The 21,612-nt window shown below is 38.4% G+C and overlaps 1 long non-coding RNA gene across 1 annotated transcript in view; it reads right to left on the bottom strand.

Annotated features, from left to right (window-relative positions):
* The window catches only part of LOC141585361 (uncharacterized), a 381,268-nt gene extending 360,256 nt beyond the window's left edge, over positions 1 to 21,012 (bottom strand). Inside the window, exon 1 of the long non-coding RNA XR_012518778.1 lies at positions 20,327 to 21,012. This is a non-coding gene — a long non-coding RNA (uncharacterized LOC141585361). The remainder of the gene's footprint in view (positions 1 to 20,326) is intronic.
* Positions 21,013 to 21,612: the final 600 nt, after the last annotated feature.

Here is a 21,612-nt window from a genome sequence, read left to right as displayed (position 1 = left end):
GGATTTTAAAAGTATTTTAAAGATCCTATGAACTTTACTTGTGACTTAGTACTCGATATAATAAATATCAAAATAATATTCATGTATTTTATATATTAGGCTATAATTGAATAAAATAGCAGAAAATTAGAATACCCACATCTAAAATCCCAGAAGGCATGGGACTTTAGTACTCACTTCAATTCCTTAATTTTTTAGATGAAGAAATCATGGCACAAATAACTAAAGAGATTAATCATTCATTCATTCATCCAGATGTATTCAGTGAGGTCAGTGTATCACATACCATGTTTAAATGTTTAAACTGGGGCAGAAAGAATGTGGGAACAATGATAAAGAGCACATGACTGCTGAATTCCAGGAGAACTCAGTGTGCTGAGTCTCATATAACAATATGCATTCATAATTCTGTTTTATTTTCTTCATGGCTGCAAATAATCTTACTTGCTTGCTGTCTATCCCACTACCTTTTATGGTGAGATGCAGAGAAAATAAAAGCCTTGTTCACTACCCGGTGTACAGAACAGCTCCTAGTGTATGGCAAAAGCTCAATGAATGTTTGCTAAGTTAATGAACAGAGGGATTGATTGGGCCTGGAGGCTACATGGAAGTCAGTGGTACTACTGAAGTGCATCTTAAGACAACAAATTTGCAACCAGAACAGGCAGCAAGCACAAGGACTTCAAAACTAAGATGACAGAGCGGGCACTGCCAGTGTAATGGGACATCTTCATAATTGCTACAGTTTAAAGGGTGTAGGAAAGAGTGGAGAGAAAACACGCAAGGAAGAGAAGGAGCCTCAGATATCCAACCTGACAATGCTGACTTTATCCTCCCGTCTTTTCAGAGATTTTTTTTTTTTTTTAAAGAAGGAAGGATAGATGGATATGGGTTTTAGAAAGTCACTTTGGCAGCTATTTGGGGAATAAATTGGGGGGAGATTATAAGGTCACATTGACAGTTACCAGTGGAGTTGCAGCTGAAATATTTTTTCCACTGTGTATCATCTCACCTCTTAGGAGCAAACTCCTTTTTGATTTAGATTGAAAAAGAGAGACAGACATTCGTTTGGTCAATTAAGGGTCTAAATTTGCAGGATTCCTGGAGGTCTATCTATCATACAGTTTAGAAAGGTAAAAGGAAACCACTGTAACTAATAGGTGTCAGTACTTAGATCCCAGATGTTTAGTGTCTTCAAAGACAAAAGGCTTGTTAACAGTAAGGATGGAGGCTGCAGAAAACAGATCAGCCCTGTTGACTCTGCATGGTACTTTCTTCCTGAGGGTTTTTTTTTTAAATCTTTCTTTGTTAAAATAGTTGTATTTACTTTTCAGAAAAAGAAAGTATTTACTTTTGAAAAATATAAACAGGCTATTAGCAATGAAATAAATTTTTGTGTGTAGGCCTTTGTTCATTGGGAAGGAGATCAAGATATCTTCCTAATATGTAACAAAAATATGTAACCCAGTGAAGGGGAGACAGTGTCTTTATAAGCCTCTGCTTTAATTCGTTTTTAATTTACACCCATCCTCATTTTAAAAGATTTACAAAGCTTTATATGACAATTAGTTTGGGTAACTAAAAAACAATCAATAGTCATTCCATTTTCTATCGCTGTTATAAATTTATTCTGAGAACATATCAGCATCCATATAAAGCAGAAAATACGACACAAAATGAACCTCTGTTAATCCTATTTGAGAACCTTCCAAATTTTCTTTTTTCATGTTGCCAGTTTAAATTAACCCAAATGGAGTACCTGGGCTTCACTGAAATTAGAGTTGATTTTTTTAAAATAGGATAATAGAATTTATTGAAGAATCATTATTTATCATACAGGTGTTTTAAGAAAAAAAAAAAAAAACACTGAATTTCTTTCTCACATATACCGGTGACTTATGTGAGTCAATCATGTTTAGTAAGTAAAGGATATGTGAAAGATAAACAAGAACAAAATAACTTTAATATTTTAATTAATGGACATCATTAATTTCCTCAATATTCTGTTTTTTTAAAATTTCACTGTATCAGTTTTTTAAACTCATAAATCAACTTATATATTGTACTACTTAATAATTATCTGCTATTATATTTATCTCCTTCACAAATAGATCATGAGCTTCTTGAAGGCAGTTAGTTTTGTCCAATGTTTTGCCTAGCACTTAATGCAACATCTTGGACATAGCTGGTATTCAGTAAAGTTTATTGACAAATAATTTCAGGTACATTATATGTAAGCAATTTCATTCTATTATAGCATCTTAGCACCAGAAGAAACTATCAAAATTATCTACTCTAACTCCACTGTTTCAAAGAAAAAGGCATTCCTGTTCAGAGAGGCAAGGTACCTATCTGATGAGCACAAAGTTTCCCAGGTCTCTCAACTCTTATTCCAATTTTTATAGTTTAGAAAAATTGAGATTTCTGAGTATTATATCTCGGATAACAGGAAATGAGCTTTAAGGTGTGCTATGACACATATAAATTCAATTCAATGTGCAGGTGTCAGAAACTAGGTATCAGGAGTCCAAATTAAGACATACAGAAGGGACAGAATAGAATTAGTACTCAGTGACACACGTTCTGCTTTGGAAAGTTTCCACTTCCTTTCTGTAGGGGAACATCTTGGCTTCTATGTCACGTAGAAACTGTATCCATATTGGGGAGTATAACAGAATAATAACTATTTTTTCTAGATTTCTGATATAAAAATGTCTATAATTTGTAAGTAAAATTCTCTAATGAGAACATCAAATGCATGTGGAAAACAGGTGTTACTTGTGGCAGAGACTGCTATTTACCAATCTGTTTCCTCTTCTGCCTGGAACACAGCTGGGCCACATTTCCCAGTGTTCATGGCTCTGAGGCTTAACCACGTGATTTAGTTTAACCAGTTGAATGCAACCAGAGATGAGATACAGCACTACCAGAATTTACCATAAAGTAGCACTCTGTTTACTCATTCTGATATACAGATTCCTAGGACAAATTTATAAGTCACGTGTTATATTTACCAGGAACATCAGTAGCCTGACTCACGAGTGACTGTGAGAATCAAGGGCTGCTTGTTGACCTGAAACTCCGTTGAATCATGGATGAGACAAACACTACCATTGTTTTCAGCCCCTTGTATACTGTAGGGACATTTGTTCTAGCAATTAGGGTTACTTTTCTCTCAAATTTCTGCGATAGAGAAAAATATATCATTCCTATCACCTAGAAAACATTCAACATCTGGACTATGGAGTGAAAAAATGAGTATACTGTTCCACAATGACTTTCTTCATATTTGTTCTTAGATACATAAATATCTAGCATAGGGAGTATTCATTTAACATCAACACCATAGCTAATTAAGGTTTCATTGTACCTCATCCCATAGGGCAATGGTTCTCTAATGTTGGTGTTTATCAGAATCACCTTGAGGGCCTATTAAGCCAGATTACTGTTCCTTTTTTCCAGAGTTTCTGATTTTACTGGCCTTTGATACAGTCTGATGATTTGAATTTGTAACAGATTCCAGATGATGCCCTTGCAGCTAGGACTCCCCTTTGAGAAGCACAGCTATAGGGCTTCTAGATTACTCCAAAAAATGTTACCCAATATTTTCACACACTGGCCATCTATAAAAAGGTAGCATCCTCTGGAAGCGGCACTATTTGTGGAGCAATATACCTAATGCAATTCTGAAAGGGAGACAAATGCAGGGCCTAACTGCAGCTGCTTAGCTAATAAGGAGGTGTTTCTCACTGTCAAAACTGTCAAAAAGAGCACCTGTGTTCGGATGGAGTGCAGCCTGTTTGGAGTTGGAAATATTAGCTTACAGGTAAGTCAAGTCTTCCTTATGGAATGAAAGGTAAGATTAAAGTTCATCTGAAGATGAGAAGAGGAAATGAGATGTTGAGGGAAAAAAATATATATATCTGAAGGCCACAGACCTGAAGAAATAAGCTATTATTGTTAAAGATTTACCAGAGGGAAAAACAGAACCTCACCCTGGCATGAGGGGAAGCAGCCAGCCAGCTCTCCAGCAGAAATGTATCAGAAGTTGTTGCAATTAAAAAAAAAAAAAAAAAAAAAAAAAAAAAAAAAAAAAACAACAACTCCAGCCCAAAGAGAAAAACAAAAACAACTCTCTGCTATAGCACAACTTTACCTTCCAGGTGTCACCAAGATCATTTACTTCAGATGGGAGCAAATTTCTGACTGCTCAAATTTATTGATATTTTGTCCGCAAGACAGTGGTATCAGCCTGGAAGGGATGCTTCTAGCCATGCAGCTTGGCCAGACAGGGCATGTGCAGAGACAGACTGACAGCAAGATTCCTGTGCAGCAGCTATGTGATGAGGTGGAGAGGGACCTATGCAAGCCGGGAGGATGAAGTCAGTCTTCAAAGATCCACTGAAGCCAAACTTCAAATATAGTGGCAGAGCTGTGGATTGCTGGCGGAAAAAAACACTGCCTGACAGCAAGTCTTGTTTACAAGGCTCTAAGAAAGAAAAGCCTTTAAAGCAGAAGCTTGGAGAGACATGAAATCTAAGAAGTAGACTTGAATAAACATTGACAGTGCTGTAAACAACCAATCACATCTTTATTTGGAAAAGCAAGTAAAGTTTACACATCAGTCTCTTTAGATGAATTAAAGGACAATAATTATTGTTAGCAACATCCTCAAGGTAAAGGATGAAAAACTCAAAGTTAATACTGTATCAAAATGATACATATATTTAATGATAATGAGAGTCTGTATGTATTTGTATAGTGTTCTGAAGTTTTTCAAATAATATTATCTTAACTCATCTTCAAAATGACCCTATGAGGTAGGCACATTAGCCCTATCTTACAAATGAGACTGTTCTGGCATTAATATAATTTCCAACTTAAATAACTCCTTCTCACTTCACAAGTCTTTATATCCTAACCTAAATAATATATCAAATCTAATCTGCAGTAAATAGCGTCTAAGAAAATCCCATTTTGCAATTACCCTCTGCGGTACAGCAAATATATTAAATAGATTCTTTTTCCACAATGGCATTTGTAACTGCCTTAATATAAATGGAAAATTTTAGACAATTACTGGGATTTATCATAGAAAAGAGTATCTGCTGGGCTGAATGCTGACTGGAAGGCTGACCTTATTTATTCAAAAGATTATATGTGTATAATTATATTATATGTGTATATATAATCTTTTGAATAAGTATGATATACATAAATATATATATAACATATATATATTTACTCAAAAGAGAGCTATATGTATACACAGTATATATATATATATGTATATACACACATATATACATATACACATACATATACTGTGTATACATATACACACATATATACATATATACACAGACACTGACATGTGTGTATGTGTGTGTATAAGTTTTCTCTCTCTCACAATGTTAAACAGTCCCTCTCCTACAGTAGCTGGTATTAAAAGGTGAACCCTTGCCTTAAAAGCTGTCTCTCTCCAGAATTTTGCTCTGTAAATGTTGGGGGCTATACAACTACACTGCACCCGTGGCAGTAGCACCATAGCCATCACTATCATCATTTTCATTATCATCATCATCATTCCTTCCCACCTATCTCTGCAAATGCTTTTATATCTAATGGAGCTCACTTAAACCCAAGTAAATACCAGAGAGGTATGTTAGTTAACTCATTACATAAAGGCTATTTAGAGCCATGAATAAAATCCAGAAATACTAAAGATCTCTTAGAACCTTCATTAGCAGATAATGATTATATACAGAGAGAGCTACTTGGAAAGATGAATAGGCAGTCCTGATAGCTTTACAAAATTATGTTCATATAAATACTGTTTTTTATGTAGAAGCAGTGTAGCATAATGGGTAAGCCTGTTGACTCTGGAGCCAGACTACCTAGGTTGAAAACCCAGCTCTGCCACTTTGATTGTGTTGCAATAGACAGTTTAAACTGTCAGTACTTCAGTTTCTTCACCTGTAACATACTAACAATAATAGTATAAGAATTAGTGGCTGGTCAGTTTAACCCACTGTGTAAGAATTTGTATTAGTATTATTTTAAAATTGCTACAGCCATGGCTTAGAGAATCTTTCAGTGGAGCTTAGCCTCCATGACTTTTGCATACCATGAAGCCTCTGTTCACAATCTGTTACTCCATCCCCAGCAACAGTTTTCCAAGTAGACTAGTGTCCTGCTATTAGAATTCTGTCCTGGTTTTGAAAGGCCAATACTATGAGACCATTCCTAAACCTTTTTTCACATGGGGATGAAGACTGAATTCTAAATAGAAATCAAAAGTGATAGAAAAATGGTACTACCTGCTTTCATCTATGAAAAGACAAATTCTGGGGTCTCAGTTTGTGTCAGAAATCATTTTTGAGATATCCCACTATGTTACTATACACTACAAAAGGGGCTGGTACTCTGTTATAGGACTTTTGGAGGAGCCAATTTGCATGAGTAATTGAAAAGCTATATGGGAATAAATCTACCTCTAAAAAAAAGATTCCAGTTGAAAAAGCTGTTTATAAAAAAATGAAGATTTGGGAAGGGCATTGTTGTTGGGGGAACAGCTGTAATTTTGATGATGGACGAAATGCTCTCTGACCCAACTCCATAAAATCATATTTGAATCTCTTGGGTGCTTGAAAGTTGTTGGCAATTTGGGAAGGGGGCACGATAATAAGAAATGAATTTTTAAAAACTAAACAGAAAATACTGTAAGGTCAAGATAGCATTTGGTATAATCACAAAACATAGCTCAAATTGCAGTAGAAGATACTTAGCCTATTTCAACAAGGTGAGCAATTATTGGAACATGTATGGTTTTGACACGACTCAGAAGGAGCAACTGAAGGACAGGGGAGACTCAGAAACCACTGGCAGGAACAAGGCACAGGACAACATGGATAGTTAGGAAGACGACGGGAGGGAGTACACACAACCTATGTTTCATAACTTATTATTTCTGCCATGTTCAGAAACAAATCACTGAACTCGTCTTTTTAGTAAGCAAAACTAAGCCACAGAATTTTTAAGAATAAGGATCTCCTTGAGTCATAATCATTAATTTTGAATATTACAAAATATGAAATGTCTTAGCCCTACCTCCTCCAGGGATGTCCTATTTTATAAAAGACGGAATTGAAGGATATTAGAGAGAACCTAAATTTGGGTATAGAATCCAAGAAAATACTCTTTCTTACTATTACGGCTAACTTTTGAAAAAGCCATAAAGGCATAATGTATTCCATTAAAGCATTCATAGTCTCACCTGCTCACTCCTTTTTTGGACAGCCATATACATTGCAGGGTGTTTAACTCAAAGGAGCATAGGAGTACCGGGTAATCGGACTAGATATTTCTGTAGATAACTGTGTTACCATCATGTGATTTTGATGCTATTGTTTAGTGATAGACTTTAGTGTACCTTAGCAAGTGATGACATCTTTCAAATTACCATACTCTGGGTTATGAATTAAAATTTACAATGCTTTCAGTGTATACAAGCATTATATAAAGAATATAGGCAAGCCTTGTTTATATTTGAAACACATTTAAAAAATGGAGCATTGGAAAGGACTTCTTATAATCTCCTCCAATCCCTTCATTGCACATGATGAAATTAAATCCAGGAGATATTAAGTGACTTTCCTAAACGACCTGTGTGACAGAGCCCATGTTTGAATCTGGCTATTCAGTTTTTCCCCAAACATGATACTGGCTTACACATTTGTGAAAAAATATTAAGGGTCACTCTGTCCCGATCTAGAAAAGCAATTTCTATGATCCTAGTTACAGTTCAGTAGCAATTGCTAAAAACTAGACAAAATTGTATCTATGTTTAGAGTGGTGGCAATGGGAGTGAAGAAATTCAGACATTTAAAAATTTTCATAATTTCTTGGGGAAGAGGACATAATGGATAGAAGGAGATACAGCATTTGATATAGGACAAAGTATACTAGTGTTAAAAGTATGGACACATTAATTTCATGGGATGCTTGTGGCTGAAATTCAATACCTAAATTAATGTGTTGCAACTGAGAGATACAATAATCCCTTTTATTATGATATGAAACTAGTTTTCCTTAAAACTGACACCAAAACCAGATGTTAGCAAAGAGGCTTTTTTTATTATTTAATGAAAACTATAATGAAAAAACAAACACTAGAATTTTTTTCAAATGATTGATTAAAAAGTTGTTTATAACTGCTCCCTGTGATAGATAGTTGCAGCATGAATAACAAAGTGGGGGCTTCAGGAAAAGGAGTCTGAAAGTAGCTGAAGAAATTAGCTGAGACTAAGCCATGTGTAACAAAATTCAACTGTACATCCTGGTGGTAGTGGGAAATCCAAAGAAATCAATTAAAATGTTATTTAATTTCAGAAAAGGAAACAGTGACAAAATGACATCATTAGTAAAGGAAAACTACAGATAAATATATATATAATGCACAAGATATCTTAAAGGTTTTAAAAATTTCAAGCCTCAAGTCAATGTGGATCTCAGAAAAAAATAAAGACAAAGCTTATAAAATGTCATTATTACCAGTAGGTAAAGTATAAGAGGTATTCAAAGGCAAAGGGAAAGCATAACAAATACAGAAAATACATATTTAAAAACAAAAACAAGGAGGGGCAAAAAATACTTCAAATATAACTTGAGCCCCAAAAGAAACGTGGAAGTGGTACACATGACAGTTTGAGGAGCCTAATAAAAGTTCTTCTTTAAAAACTTTTATTTCAGGTTCAGGGGCACATATAGAGGTTTGTTCTGTAGGTATACTCGTGCCATGGGGGTTTGTCGTACAGATTATTTTATTACCTAAGCACTCAGCCTAGTATCCAAGAGTTATTTTTTCCTTAAGTGCAGCAAAGGGAGGGGATCAGGTGAGAATTCCACAAACTACCTGTCCACAAGGATGAGAATGCATACTCAGGGTACAAAGATACAACTTATGAAACTATATTTTTTGGCCTCTTTTTCAAAGTCATTACCAGTTTCATATTTTAAAGGGAAAGTCAGATCAAAAGATGCTAGATACTTAAAATCTTTGAAAACAAACTGACAAACCAAATGTAGATGAGTCATCCTTGCTGGATAACCTCCATCTACAAATTTCTAAAAGTAACACCAAGGTGGGACCTTGAGATTGTAGATCAATGTAGATGTGCTTTTAAAATGCCAAATTCTAGACAATGTGAGATTCGTCAGAATGATTTTCCCACAACCAGTCATCAAAGAGAAGCCAAGTGAAACTCTCTCATAATGAAGTCAAATCCCAGTGAAAAGCCTTAAACACATGATGCTCAGCCACAGTCAGAGGCAGCACAGTGAAGAATAAAACACTGGGCTGAGAAGGAAAAGATCATATCTTGCTATTCCACTGTCTACCACTGTATCTCACTTAAATGGTTGAAACTTCTAAAGTCTCAGTTTTTTCATTAATAAAGGGGCATAGTAACCCATAACCAAAACAAAATACATAAAAATAGGAATTCAAGGAAATAACAACTGTGACTGTCAAAGAGCAATACCTAATATTTTTAGAGCTTTCTCTATGTTGCCAGGCACTGTACTAGATGTTTTACATGTAATTCTCACATTTCAGCTGTGCAATACTTTTAGCTCACTTTCTTCTGCAGAGAATATTCTTGGGGTCCAAATGAGTTAGTGTATCTGAAAATACTTCATAAAGCATAAATTGTTGTGAGCATATAGGTAGTTATGAAAAGATCATGGGATCTATTAACAAGGATGTATCACTGAACTGGCAACCAAACACAGGCTATTGGAGGAAAACCAACATGGATTCTGTAAGATGAAAAAACACTGGATTAATTTGCTAGCCAATATCCTAAGGTTACTTAAAGCCACTATGATCATGAAGCAAGAATAAACTGTGTATGCCATCATGTTTATTTTTTAAATTAAAAATATGTATATGTATATGCCATCATGATGTGTATGCCATCATGAAGCAAGAACAAATTAATTGTGTATGCCATCATAATTATTATAATTCCCATTTTAAAAATAAAAGCACTTACTAAAAATTATATTCAAGAATAGGACACTGATAAATACATTATGATATGAGACACTAGGCAACCATAAACAGAAATGGTTGAATGTTTAATAATAGAGAAAAAAAATTCATAATGTTCTCTTGAAAGAAAAAAGTATACCGTAAGGATATGTAAACCATAATCTTAATTTTGTAACTTATGAATATATATTTTGTGGGGGAGAATCTGAAATGGTATACAACAAAAAAATGTAATAGGAACTTCTGCGGGATTGAGAAACTGATTAATTTTTCATTTTCTTCCTTGTGCTTTTCTGTGTTTTCTCATTTTGCTATAATGAACACATTAATTTGTAGTGAGAAATATTTAAAAATACAAACGATTTTTTAAACCATACCACGGAAAAGCCTAGCTTCTTCACTCATTCTAAGAATATAAAAAAAGCAAGCTTTGCTTCAGAATGCAATGGGAAGTACTTCAACGTTCCTTCAGTGTTGCCAAGGTTTATTTAACAATATTTTCTCACCATATATTATACAAGAACAGAACTAAACAGATGGTCTACATCGAAAACTCAGCAATCTAGGAAAAGCTATCCTCACTCTACCTATTCATCATATACTACATTGTATATATCACATATACAATATGCATATGTGCATAAGTCCTTATTGCATTCTTAATACATGTCTAAATCTTCCATAGACCCCACATGTCAAAGTCAGCCTACAAGCCACACCCACATGTGTGTATGTGTATGTTTTCGAAATATGACATGACAGAAATACACTCATCACATGATCCTATTGACTTTAAAAGTTACGTTCTTGCATATTTGTACATTTTATACACACAAAAATATCTATATAACCTGGAATTTCCAAGGAACAAAGGCAAGGCTTGAATCTGACTGTATATTATGTATGCCAATGGTATCTTGGCATCAAATTAGTCTTCCAGAAGCAACATTTCCTTTATGTCACTTCCTTCCTGGGCCAATCAATAGCCCTTTCTTTCTTTCGGGATGAAATACAAATGGCTCAGCCTGGCATCCAAGGTTCATCCTGGGTCTCCAGGCTGCCTTGGCAATAGTTCCCAATATGAACCCTTAACTCCACTCAGGCCAGAGTCTATATTATAACTCAGCACAGAATGAACATTCCTTTCTCTGTTCCTTTGTTTGTGTTATTCTCCCTAATGGAAACATACTTCATCTTTTTATTCCCCCTACAAATTTTCCTATCCTTCAATACCAGGCCTAAGTCCATGTCCATATTACATTCTCATCCTCTGATTTCTCTTAATTCATTCTCTGAAAATTCTGCTTTACACTTTATCACACGTTACCTATAGATCTTAGGAAGCTATTTCTTAAGAATACAAGACACTCAAAAAGTTCATATTGAATTAAGCTCAAATGTCCAGTGGCATACATTTTTATAGAAATAAGGTTTAATATGTACCAAAAAATAGCTGAGTATATGATTTTAGTGACTTAATTATAAATAAATGGTGGTGCTGCCAGTTATTTTTTAAAGGTTTTTTTTTTTTTTTTTTTTTTTTTTTTTTTTTTAAATCTAGCCATAAAATTAGGTCAGCAAGATCTTCTACTTGAAAAGATTTTGTTGGGACTTGGTCTTTTTGTATGTATTTGCATGTAATAAAATGGCATTTCTTTAAAAATCGTATTTAATTCAGCCGTTTTGCTAATTAAGAGTAGACTTCTCCCCAATCAGAATAAAATCATAGACTCATCTAATTTTTTGAGCTCAAAGACACCTTAGAGATTATTTCCAGAATCCTAGAGTAACTGCCCAAGGACACATAGGTGGTTAGTCAAACGTGACTTTTCTTCTAATTCTTTAAGTCATTCTCTTTTATACTGTTTCTTGGGGTAAGCAGCATGGTACAAGGAAAATAACCTGCATTTGGAGACCGAAGCCCAGGATTCAAAGCCAAGCCCAGTTTTACTTGCTTCAAGCCTCTTTCCTCAATGAAAGAGTGGAAATCACAGAAAATGACCTCACAGAGTTGTTAATAGGTAGGTAATAGGTGATATGCAATATCTACGCACAGAGTTGATAATAGGTAGGTAATAAGTGATATGCAGTATCTATGCACAGCCACTTTAAACTGTAAACTTTGCATCCCCTGCCTAGCCTGCAATGGTGGTTTACACACCTGCATGCAAGAGATCCTCTCTGAACCAAGCCCTGTGGATTCCATCCCTGAATCTCTCTTCAGTGTATTCACCTCATCTCCAATGCCACAATCTTAGTCTAAACCACCATTTTCTTTATTTTCTTTCTTGTTACATAGTGAAAGCCTCTGAACTGGCTTATTCCCAATCACTCATCCTTTTCTCACACTGCAGCCAGAGTCCTCTTCTAAAAGCTCATACTTCAAGTAGCACTTTCCTGCTTTAAAACTCATCAATGCTTTCCCTCAATTTCCCCTTTGGACTAAATCCCATATTTTTGCAATGTCCCTAAAGGCCCTGCAGTGTTGGGCTTACTTCATTCCTCCAGACTTACCTTCTGTCACTTCCCTCTTTGGTCCTTGCACTTTTTCTATTTCTTCAGTTCCTGGATTATGTTAGTCGCTTTTATACCTTAAAGCCTTGGCAAGACTCCTCTTTGCTGTTAAAGCTCTCTCCACCCGCCTCTGCAAGTAGTTAACTCCTACTCATCATTTAAACTCCAATTACATGTTAATTCCTTAAGCAAAGCCTTTCTTAACTCCCCAGACTAAACTAAGTCTCCCTAAAATATAATCTCATAGTACCCTGAACTCTCCTTCTTTATGTATGATTACAACGGCAATTAATTTATAATCTTTTATGTGTCTATCTCCCTTGCTATAAGGTTTATGAATGTGTTCGCTTAAGGCTTAATATATATTTATGGAAAGAAGAAAGGACAAAAATAAACAACAAACAGAAGCATATTCGTTGATTTTATTGCATGTCTACCAACTTTCCTATATTCTGTACCTTGTATGTACCCTAGCTAGCTGAAACAACTAGCCATTCATCACACTACACATATTATACAAACAAAAATACTTTAAACCCACAGAATACCCACTCTTCGCCTTCCTCTTCATCACAAACCACATTATTGCCTAATGGGGAAGATAGGAAATTAAAATTTCAGTAACAAAACCATAGTTGTTACTAGGAGCAGTTTCAAGCCTGCATCTGATATGCCTGCACAGGTTTGGATCAGGTCAGTAGAATTGTCTTATCTCCGTTACTTGAGGCAGAAATCACCAGGCAGTTTCTTTCCATTCCTGTGTAGACAGAGGATTCCCACTGGAAAGCTGGCCTGGTCGTGTGGGCTGTCTGGACTCAACTGACCCAGCCAGAATCCCCCTGAGAATTTGTCAAAGACAGCTAATCTTGATTTTCCCCTAGCAGCTTACTGTTCTCTTCTTAGGAGATAGAATCACAAATTTCCCCTCCTGAGAGTAGCATATGCCTTCTAAGGCTGCCAGGTTGGAGGAAGGAGGGATCACAGAAGGTAGAAAAATAAGCCTCTCTTCCTGCCCACTCTTGGAAGTACACAATTGCCTTCTGAAAGAGAGAAAAGAGGGCAGGTCCCTGAATCAGGGAAGATGCTCGTATAAATTCGTCTTGTTTCCTCATCAAACACTTGGTCTTCATTCAATTTAAAAACTAAGTTGTACTGTTGGTTTAAATGTGCCCAATTCTACACTTGAAATAAGGCCCTATAAATGGTTCCTCAAGAGAAGACCTTAATATCATTGATATTCAATGGAAGGCAAATACTAATTATACATGTCAACAATGCCAGAATATTTTCTTGCATAACTTCTCATTTTTTCTGACTTTTTTCATACTAAAATAAGAAAGAATAAACATATAAGAAGAGAAGGTATGAAGGTTATTTCAGCAGCAGAGTTCTGGTCTGCTGACACCCTTAGTGAGATTCATTAATCTTGGAGATTCTCACTCTCATTTACTAAACAACAGTGATTCACACAGAGTTACACAGCCACAGTGGCAAAGTTAATTGGAATCTAGTTCCCCTAACATTTCTTCCTTCCTTCAGCAATTCCTCAATACTGCAAGCTAAAATATTAAGTGAGACTGTCATACGCTTATGAAAAAGGAAAAACAAACAAAGGGTCTTAGCATAGAATTGAAGGTGGACATCTTTTGTTTTGTGTTTTGGCTTTATCCCTTTGGGCAAAACAAGAAGGCAGAGGTAGTTTATGTAACCCCGTATCAATACTGGTATCTCCTTTTAGCATTAAATTAGCACTGGGAGCTCAATATGGCTCTTACCCAAGTCCAGAGGAAAAAAAAAAGAAAGAATGCAGAAAAAGAGAAAAAGACAGCTATGAACACTGGCAAATTCTGTTCAGTTAGTGGCATGTAGCCAGACAATCCCTTTTAATTTAACTCTTTATTTTATCTGGCAGAAGCAAATAATACATTTTCTTAAAGCTTTATAACTTTTAAAGCATGCATAATGGCACGTGACAGGCACTATTATCCCAATCCAGTAAATGAGGAAACTGAGACTCCCATAAGAATATTATCTATGTTTTATCAGGAATTATTAGTGAATTTAAGACCAGTATCTAAGTTGTCTAATGTATACCTCAGTGTTCCTTCCACATGACAATCTTCCCTAAGTGTCCAGACTAGCACTGCTTATGTTGGCAGCTTAGGTGCTTTTAAGTAAAGAAGATAGATAATACAAGAAAATCATGAGCTTTGAAGAGGTAATAGTACACAATGAAGATTCACTTAAGAAAATTATTTCCTTATTCCTCATTTCAAATATGCCAAGCAGGGTAGACAGGTATACAGTGGCAAAAATGTACTATGTAGGCAACTTTAATTTTAAAAGATCTGCATGGTACAAATACTGTTATGTGCTAGAAGACACTGTGGCTTCAGGATCTGACCCGAATTGTGTAAAAGGAGTCACAGTCTTCTGGGGTTGACAGTTATCAAATGAAATAAGAAAAATCCAAAGACTTCTCATCAATTGCTTTACTTCTAGGCTGCACTGTGCCTTTTTAATTAATAAACTGTACTAAATAACTTCCACAAAAATATTTATCTTTTTTAGTAGTCATGGTAATTTGAGCTGGGGGTTTATGTTATGAGTAATAACCATCACTGAAAGCTTGTGACAAAGTCTGTTCAACCATCAGTAAAAATCAAGAAGACCACACTCAGTAAAAGGTCTATATTTTTCAGAATGTTAATGTTAGTATTATTGTTGTTACTATTACTTTGAGAAAGGTTCTCACTCTTGTCAACCAGGCTAGAGTGCAATGGTGTGATAACAGTTCACTGCAGTCTCAATTACCCAGGCTCCTACCTCAGCCTCCCAAACAGCTAAGACTTCAGGCACACACAATCATGCCAGGCTAATTTTTTCTATTTTGTAGAAACAGGGTCTTTTCACATGGCCAAGGCTCATCTTGAACTCCTGAGCTCAAGCAATCCTTTTGCCTTGGCCTACCAAAGTGCTGGGATTATAGGCATGAGCTACCATGCCTGACCTAGTATTATTTTTAAGTAAGTAGGGTCAGACACTTCTTTGGAATGCAATTTTTGTTTGTTTGTTTTTGAGATGGAGTTTCACTCTTGTTGCCCAGGCTGGAGTACAGTGGCGCAATCTAGGCTCACTGCAACCTCCACCCTTTGGTTTCAAGTGATTCTCCTGCTTTCGCCTCCCAAGTAGCTGGGATTACAGGCGCCCGCCACCATGCCTGGCTAATTTTTGTATTTTTAGTAGAGACAGGGTTTCACCATATTGGTCATGCTGGTCTCGAACTCCTCACTTCATGATCTACCCACCTTGGCCTCTCAAAGTGCTGGGATTACAAATTTGAGCCACCATCCATGGCCTTTTTCTTTTTTTTTTCTTTAAGGAGCTAAGTTACAGGGAGTCTTCATAGTGTAGTCAATGTTCATTGAATCAGTTCTAGGTTACCAATGTTGCTGGAAACAATGGATATAACATGAAAAATCCTACCTAAAAGAAAACTAGACCTTATGGATAGTGCTTTAAGTCTTTTAAAATTACTTAGGTAAGTCAAATTAGAAACAGGCCAGGGACAGTGGCTGACACCTGTAATCCCAGTGCTTTCAGATGTAAAGTCCAGAGCATCACTTGAGGCCATGAATTCAACATCACCCTGGGCAGCATAATGAGATCCCATTTCTACTATATATATATATATATATATATATATATATATATATATATATATATATATATTTATTTATAAAATTAGCTGGGAATGGTGATGTATGCCAGTAGTCTAAGCTACTTGGAAAGCTGAGGTGAAAGGATCCTTTGAGCTTGGGAGCTTGAGGTTACAGAGAGCTATAATCACACCAGCCTGGGTGACAGAGACGGTATCTCTTGAAAAAAATCTTATAATTTCTTACTATTGCACTTACTTTTAAAACATGCATATTGAACTCAAAAATGTATTTCCTGAAGGGTATCATTTTTATTGTTTGACAGAAGAACCTGTCAAATACCTCTAGAGAGATTTCACCAACTTGTATTCACTGGAACTATTGGGAGGAGCCTGGAGAGTGACCCTGTGAGCAGTTTAGACAGAGCTCTTAAGGGAGGTCTCATAGTAGTTGGACAGAACATTTCCATCCTAGGCATTTCTACTGCTCCCTCACTAATCAGCTGCAGTACCCCTCCTCTCTGGGGTTGGGGTTGGGGGACAGCGTAACTACATTCTTCTCTTCTCCTGGCTGCTAAGCACCCTAAATATGGCTGCAGGCAGAAGCCAAGGCAACCTTCATGGTCAGATGAACCAGAAATGGGGATGGGATGGGCCTAGTAGAATTCATCTCTTCTACAGTCCCCAAAGGGCACCGGGCTAGTGCCATCCCAGATGCCAAAGAGAGGAAACAGAGCCAACCTCAGAGCAAAGCAGTGGCTGCTCTCTGGCTCCGGATCTGGAGCATGAGAAAGAAGAGACAGATGCCAGATGACAAGGAGACCTGGCCAGATCTAAGCCAATGGAGCAGGGCCTCAAAGTAAGCTGAGAACGAACGGGGAGTCCCAAGAAGAGTGTTTTTGTTTTGTTTGTGTGTGAGTGTGTGTGTGTTTGCTTTCTTTGCTTAATCAAAGTTACAGATAAATGTGATGATATTAGTACCATCATAAATATCTAAAAAACTTTCTTCTGGAAACCTCAGACCCTTTATCAACAGAGTTGCCATTAATAAAGACTACAGTTGCCAGAGTATCAAGGATAAAACCTGGCTGGGCCACTACCTATGTAACCTTCTCGCCATCTTGTCATTGCACAAAAGGCTACAAATTCTTCTACCAACATCACAAGGACATTGCATGGATGAATACACTCAACTATATCAAAATACTCTAGGATATTTGGAAAAAGAAGACCAGAAAAAAAAAAACTATAATTTTTATTCACATGTAAATATATCTTGACTAACATCTCTTTTATGATCTATTTCAAAAATAATTATCACATAATTCATGAAAAATATAACATAATTATTACTGAACCTCACAAATATATGTCCGACTTGCCTATGGTCACAAAATAATGACTTAGACTAAATAGCCTTTTTCTCACGAGGCCAGCCCAAATCATTCGGTAAATATCCCTCCACCTCAGCACAACATAGCCCCACATACTTACATTAAATTCTTGAACAAATGGAATCTAATTAAAAATGAACACCAAGAACAGCATTAATCTGTGAATCCACGAACATAATAATTAGAAACAGCAAAAGCAACTGTGCTGAAGAATAGAGATAGTAACCAAGGGATGGGGCCAATTCAAAAGGGCCACATACTCTGACACCGAGGAGTGCGTAGGTGTGCGTCCACTGTGCATACGTGCAAGGGAGAGGCGAGCATGCTGTCAGGAAGCCGGTTCAAGCCCTGCCATGATGATGGCAGAAGGAGGTAATGTGTATGACAATTGTTTGTGAGTGATCCCCATGTTTCTTAGCCTCATCTGGCTGCACTGCCGTCCTCGCTCCTATCCCATTACTCAATGCTACTGTTGCCTGGTCTGTGCCACACATGGGAGGATCCCAAAGCTTGAGAACTGAGGCCACGTCCCACAATATGCTAAACTCTCTTTAGCAAAACCTTGAAAACTGTTCTTTATAAGAAAAATATTCCCTGGAATGGAAAAGCTATCTACTTTGCCCAAATGAGACCAGAAAATTCAGAGTATTGTTAGTATAGTTTACTGTGGTATTACTGAAAAAGACTGTAGGGCTTTATTAATGTTTTAATAGAAGACCTCCTGAAATATAATTATCTGGTTTGGCATTCCATTAGAGCTTCCTCATTTTTTGGAGGCACCTCTCACTCCTGAGACCCCATGGCTGAGTAATGAGTATCCCATAGTTTTACTCAAACTTAAGAGAAGCATGTATTCATGACATCATTCTTAGCATTTTATCAGAAGAGCTAAACTCCTAGAGTTAAATGGAATAGGAAGGAAAGGGATTAACCTCTGCTGCTAGCATAGCACAGTCACCATGCTAATGGTCTCAGTATGAAAAAGCTGAATTGCAGCAATATCTGAAATCACAGAGGAAGTCCTGAGAGCTTTGGAAGAAAAAAAAGTGAAGAAATAAAATGTAAAAAGCCAAAGCTAGGTTGGGATTCTTTTTCATGCAGACATGCTTAGTAAAAGAATCATGCATTGCCAGAGCTCACAAATTAGATAGAAGAGGAATGGGTCAGTGAGTTCTGAGATGAGGAAGTTCTTAGAACCTGTAACTTGTAATTTGATTATGGTGAGTTTCAGCTGTTCCCCTAAGCATATTTTAAAATATAACTTCAACATAGTATTTATTCACTTGCGATGCTCCAACTAGTAAACAACGAGCGAGTCTATTCTCTTTTCATATAGCAAGAGGTCTTTACAGCTACACAAAATATCCCCCAGCAATGAAAAATGAAACCCACAAATGTAACATTAGCAACCAGCTGTCAGAAAAAAATCAGGAGGAGTGCCAGTCTGGTCATTTCATGCCAACTGTTCATGAGAGGAGTGTGTGTGTGCGTGTGCATATGTGTGTTTGTGTGTGTATACACTGTGTGTAAATGGAGAGACTCCTGTGTTCCGTAGCATGAGAAATGTGAGGGGTGCATGTCCTGATGAAGGCAGAATGCCCGAATATGAAGATGTAGTAGAACCGTCAGTGGTACAGCAATATAGCAGAGACTCTCCATGGCTAATTGTGCAAGGCTTCTGTCAATGGGCAGGAAGAGTGAGAAAAGAGGATTAAAAAGAGACAATATTTTTTATGTTGGAATTACTTCATGTATTATAGGTATGTTTAACATACGTGAGAGCTCTGGATGCCAGCTTGTAAGTGAAATGTACACATTATGTATGTATTTTCATTTTTAACCTTCATGAATTCATTTTACAACCTCCTCAAAATACAGAGACCTACAATTCCTACAAAGTAAACACCCAGCGCTAGCAATTTTGTCCTGCAAGCCTGAAATACATTGACCATTATGAGCCAGCACAGCTATTAACCCGTTAATTCTCATTCATTTTCTCTGTCTCCTCTCTCACTCTCTCTCTCTCTCTCTCTCTCTCTCTCTCTCTCTCTCTGTCTCTGTCTCGTCTCTCTCTCTCTCTCTCTCCTCTCTCTCTCTCTCTCTCCCACCCCCCATGTTCCCCCATCTCCCCCTCCCCCCACCAGATTCCCCATTCCCTTCCCTCCAGCATCCCTCCTCCATCTCGGGGCAGAAGAATCTGTTGGGGCTATTTGGCACAGAGATGCAAGTACCAGATGCCAAGCGGATACCTAGCCTCCTCCTAAACTTAATGCCAATTCCCTCCTGAAAGAGGAGGAATGCAGTGGTATCAGCACCGGGGACGCAGGGACAGCGAACGCCACCGCGGCGCTCGGAGTTTACGGAGAAGCAACCCCGGCTCCGTCGCCACCACCTCTCGCACCAGCCCCCACCCCAAGACACACACACACGGACACACACACGCACACACACACACACACACACACACGCACGCCCTGGTTTCGGGTTTCCCCACCAACACAACGTTGCAGCAAGTCTGCCCGCACGCTCCCGCGCGCCCCAGGACCCAGCCGGGGCGCGGAGCCGGCGGGGCAGGAGCGCACCGCAGGACTCGTCCACAAGCCCCGTTCCGTCCGCAACCCGAGCGCGTCTTACTCCACCGACCACCCCGGAGCCCGGTGGCGGGGAGGAGGGGGCGCGAGGGGGGTCAGGGAATCCGCCTCCTACCTTGCAGTGAGAAGAGGGACAGGAAAAAGCCCAGCACCCAGACGCTGTGCAGCCAGTAGGTCTTCATGTCTCCGCCGCGCTCGACGCTCCCTCGCGCGCTCCTGCTCTCGCCGCTTCCGCTCGCCCTCTCTCGAGTCCAACGCGCCGCTCGTTTCCCTCGGTTTCCCTCTGGGCTCTCCCGGCTCCGGCAGCCCGGACAGACGAGCCTCCTGCCGCACGACGGCCGTGTCCCAGAACAGCCTGCTCTCCTCGTCGGGAGCGCGAGCCAGGGGCCGGGAGGGACGCTCGCAGCCCGTGCCTGGTGTAAACACCCCGAGCCCCCTTGTCCCTCGAGCTCTCGCGCTTTCCTCCTTCCTCTCCTCCTCTCCCTCACTCCCCTGCAGCTTCAACTAAATGCGATGTACTTAAACAAGCGGCGCCTTATAGGACCGCGAGCCGAGCCGAAAGGGCCCCGCTGCCGCCATCTAGTGCGCACAGCCCGGCATCGCCGCGGCCCTGCTTCGCTCCTGTGTCTGTGCCAAGTCTACCCAACGCCGCCAAAGTCCCCTCTGCTCTCAGCACACACAGGTGAAGCTCCTGCCTCCCTAAATCCTTGATTTGACCTTGCTGTCCCGTAGGTTCCGCTTTTCTCCTTTTCACAAGGAAACTCTTGGAACATGCTAGCCGCACGTCTTCATCACCTCATGGCTGCTCCTCTCCCTCCCTTTGAAATCGCCGGTGCTTTACTAACAACTCTATGGAAAATTTTCTCCAAATGTCACCATGACCTCCACCAAAAAGTCCGATGGCCTTTCGAAGCCTCATCCTACTTGATTGTGATGCTGCACTTCACGGCGTGTGCCATTCCTTTTTATTTGATTTCAAAGTCAGTGGGTCAAAACAATTCTGGTGCTTCTGACCTTCCCTTCAAGAGCCCTCTGGGTTCCCCTGCTCTTCCTGATTATATCTTTTTTTTTTTTTTTTTTTAACGTTACTTGGAAATAAAAGGTCTATTACAGCTACTCCAGGATGGAAACCACCACTAACCTCATACTTAGCCCTCAGCTCAGACTTCCTAGCTGGGTACCAAGCATCTCAAACTGGGTGACTCAGGGCCAGGGCTGAGTTGGGTGGGTAGGCAGATGAGGCGGCTCTAAAGAGCACTGACTAGAAGTTAGGAAAGCTGGATTTCAGTTCTGTCACTGTGGCCTCCACTTGTTGGGAACCTTAACCAAGTTATTCAGTCTCTGAACTTCACTTTATTCATCCATGTATTTACATGATAATGAATACTGGTCCCTTCCAAC

This window comes from Saimiri boliviensis, chromosome 8 (assembly GCF_048565385.1).
Source record: "Saimiri boliviensis isolate mSaiBol1 chromosome 8, mSaiBol1.pri, whole genome shotgun sequence".
Lineage (NCBI taxonomy): Eukaryota > Metazoa > Chordata > Mammalia > Primates > Cebidae > Saimiri > Saimiri boliviensis.
The sequence above is the reverse complement of the archived record's forward strand: the minus strand, read 5'-3'. Positions and strand labels throughout refer to the sequence as shown.